Source organism: Rhinolophus sinicus, chromosome 14, assembly GCF_057876585.1.
Source record: "Rhinolophus sinicus isolate RSI-liver-muscle chromosome 14, RSI-T2T, whole genome shotgun sequence".
Taxonomy (NCBI): Eukaryota; Metazoa; Chordata; class Mammalia; order Chiroptera; family Rhinolophidae; genus Rhinolophus; species Rhinolophus sinicus.
In genome coordinates this window covers 154,222,739-154,226,662 of record NC_142514.1, presented here as the reverse complement: position 1 = coordinate 154,226,662, position 3,924 = coordinate 154,222,739, and the positions used below count along the sequence as shown (strand labels likewise).

The following is a 3,924-nucleotide window of genomic DNA, read 5'->3' as shown; positions in this document are numbered from 1 at the left end:
GAAGTTACAGAAATCAGGGAGAACTATGAGTGTAGTTGTGGTTGTGACAGTCACAGTAGGAAAGGGCCAAATAGGGTCTTTGTACTTACACAGCCCGACAGGAGAGAGCCATAGAGTTAAAAACCCCAAATCACTCTCCTCCTGCTCTCCTGTCACCTGCTAGTGTCTCCCGTTCACTGAGAGCAACCAAGAGCCAGAGGGAAAGGGAGCCCATTGGTGGGGCAGAGACATATCTTCACAGCACTCAAACGAGAGCAGAGAAGATGAAAAGGAGGTTTGATGACAAAGGGAGAAAACTCATGTTATCTCCTAGCCTTATCTCAGTTTGTTTTCCTAGGACTTTCTATCCATGTGATTGGATCAATTTCCCATTGTATCTCCTCAGTTTGTTTGTTTGATTCTTTGCACCTCTCTATTTGGTATCACTTTTTTGGGATAATCTCTCATTATCATCATAGATTCTTCCAGAATGGAATGTAGTTGTTTTGTTTGTTTTTTAAGGTAGAAGTACAGTTTTATTTGAATTGTTTTTGTAAGATTTAGGGTTCTCCAGAAATAAATCCATTGTAAGAGTGACTTAAACTGTGCCCCACACACAGAGCTATGCACGGAGACACACTAATGGACAGGAAAAAGTACTTCCTGTCCTCACAGAGCTGACACACTGGGCCATTAGAGGCCTGGCAACACTCACACCTCTCATAACAAGAGATGCCATTCCTACATGATACTAAATCGTGTTCTCCTTTCTGGTAAAGGGACACTGAGTCACTACCTAGCCCTGAGGTCACCCCTGGGGTTTCCAGCACCCTCCCCTCAAAGGAAATCTCAGCCCCAGGGCAGAAGGAACGCTGAGCTCAGTCCTGTTGTCATCCACATAACCTGTCCAGACTTCTCTTCTCTTGCCACCAGGAGACATGTCATGACCAAGGAGTATGAGGAGAGGTGTTTGGACCATAGAATATTCCCATCTGTACAGGGAACATGTTGCAGTAGACAGAGCCCAGGATTTAGAATCAGAGAGAACTGGGTTTGAATACAGGATGGAGGAAGCCACAGCTGTGTGGCGTTCAGGAGGTACCTAATGTCTGCAAGCCTGCATTTCCCTCCTCTGTAACACAGGGACAGTAATTCTCCTGCAGCAGGGTAGCCATGAGAGTCAGATCATACAGCAGGTGCTCAAGTCTTGTTTCTTTTCTACTAGCACCAGTGGAGGGCTCCTGAGCATGAATGCAACGGTCACAGCCTGGGGGAATGCAGTTACGCCAATGAAAGGAAGTGACGAGACAATTATTCAAGCTTTCAGGACGGGGTCACTGATCTCCACCTTGCTGGTGACCATCATAGCCCTGGTGGGGCTGGCAGGAAACGCGGTTGTGCTGTGGCTCCTGGGCTTCCGCATGCGGAGGACCGCCTTCTCTGTCTACATCCTCAACCTGGCGGGAGCCGACTTCCTCTTCCTCTGCTGCCAGATTACAGTTTCCCTCATACACTCGTCGACTACTTCTACTCTGTCCCATTTCCATGCCCAAATTTTTCACCACTGTATTCACGTTTGCCTACATCACTGGCCTGAGCTTTCCCAGCATCGTTAGCACTGAGCGCTGCCTGTCTGCCCTGTGACCCCTATGGTACTGCTGCCATCACCCTAGACACATGTCAGCTGTCATGTGTGCCCTGCTCTGGGCCCTGTCCCTGCTGCTGAGCCTGCTGAGTGGGAGCTACTGTGGCTTCCTCTTGAGGGATCATGACCTAGATTAGTGTCAAGTATTAGATCTCATCACTGCTGGGTGGCTGATTTCTTATTTGTGCTTCTCTCAGGGTCCAGCCTGGCTCTGGTGACCAGACTGCTGTGTGACTCAAGCGGGTGCAGCCAACCAGGCTATATGTGACTGTCATGCTCACAGTGCTGGTCTTCCTCCTCTGCGGCCTGCCCTGGGGCACCTACTGGTTCTTCATATGCTGGATTAACAGGGGTTTTGATGAGTTCTCCATTCCTCTTTACCTGGTTGCACATGTCCCGTCCTGTGTCAACAGCTGCGCCAACCCCATCATTTACTTCTTCGTTGGCTCCTTCAGGCAGCGATGGAGGAAGGGAAGGCAGACCCTGAAGCTGGTTCCCCAGAGGGCTCTGCAGGACACTCCAGAGGGGGATGAACATGGAGGACGTCCTCCTCAGGAAACCCTGGAGATGTCGGGGAGCACTCTGCTGTCCTGAGTCAGAGTCTTGCTTTGTTATGACACATGGGCTTTGGAGAACCAACTTTGTTCCTATCTGTTTGGGAGGTTTCTTAAGTCTCTCAACCTCTGGGCCTCTGAATTAGAACAGTTAACAGAATTATCCTGCTGATGAGGATTAAGTGAGACTGTGCCTGTTAAGCACACACTGAGTGCAGGGTCTCAGGACTGCCTTACCCAGGACGCTCACTCCACAAACATGCTTGGGAGCTTTGCCAACGCTGGGGTCCAGGACTCTTCGCACTTTAGAAGAATCCACCTTCAGCAGAGGCTAAGAGCAGCACAGGACAAGTCTAAATTTCTCTGATTACCGCACTTGATAGAAACTACAAGTACCTTACATTCTTGACAAGATTTTTAGTTATTTTCCTACAATCTGTCTCGAATAAATTAAAAGCAATGAAATGTAATCTCTTGCCCAAGACCAATCTTCTTTGGTTTTGTCAGGCCTTACAATATCTGCATAATAAATAGAGTAATAAATATTGTTGAATCAATGATGTAATACATTAATAAATGACGACTTTTCAAATCATTACTGCTCAATCCATTTTTGTTGGATTTGAGACACCATCTTTAAGTAAATTGCTTTCACCATTTTCAACCTTTGCAAGGATGAAGTTAAATTTTATAACCAGATAAATTAATGTCAAAGCACATTTTATTTCAGGTAGGTTGTCTTCCAGTGTTTCCTTTCCCATGACCTCCAGTTGCCAGTTCTACTTCCACAGGAGATGGTGGGCTGTGCCCCTTGCAACTAACACAGGCAGCTGAACCTGGAGCTGAGCTGCGCCCTCCACAACTAAGATTGAAAGGACAGCAACTTGACTTGCAAAAGGCCTGGATACACACTGTTCACCAATAAAGCCCTGTTCCCTTTCCCCAAAAATCTGAAAAAATAAACCAACCAAATAATTTCTTATGTGTGCACACGTGCTAACTCTTCATTGACTTAAGTCTTCTTTAATGTCATTCTAACTTTTTAAAACTTTCTGCACATAGGGTTCTAAATGTTTCTGGTAGGTGTATTGCTAATTTCATTTTTGATATTATAAATGGATTCTTTTAAAGTTATGTTTTAAATATTTTTCTACAAATATGTCAAATATAATTAACATTGTTATAATAATAAAAATAACTTCCGTATTCATCTATAAACTATTTAATATATATAACTACATTATCTCTCTTTGGGTTAGTGTATGGCTGATGATTCTTCTTCTGTTCCTTCACTTTTAATTCTTTTGTGTGTTACTTTTAATTTCTTTGTTTTAAATTAATGTCTCACAAATAATATATAGCTGGATCTCAACAGATTGCATTCATGGCCTAAGAGAGCCAGTGAGGAAGTATGGGGGGACAGGCACTGCTATGCACACGGGACAGAAGATCCCAAAACAAGGTAGCTCCAGCTCTCACTAGAATAAATATCCATCCACCATATGAGGAACATAACCATGCTGAGGGGTGGGACACAGACAGTAAAATGAGGACAGGGAAACATGACCAGAGAGCTGGCCAGGCAGCCATCGCTAGGAGCTCTGCTGTACCCCAGTGACCAGGCTAAGGCTGGACATGGACACACACACACACACACACACACACACACACACACACTGTAGACACACATGCATCGTGAGCTCTGGCTCTGGGTGTGCAAAGCAAGGAGCTGTGCAGATGTCACCT

The 3,924-nt window shown here is 45.4% G+C and overlaps 1 pseudogene; it reads left to right on the top strand.

Annotated features, from left to right (window-relative positions):
* Window positions 1-1,060: 1,060 nt before the first annotated feature.
* LOC148755883 (mas-related G protein-coupled receptor member X2-like) lies at window positions 1,061-2,354 on the top strand (annotated as a pseudogene).
* Window positions 2,355-3,924: the final 1,570 nt, after the last annotated feature.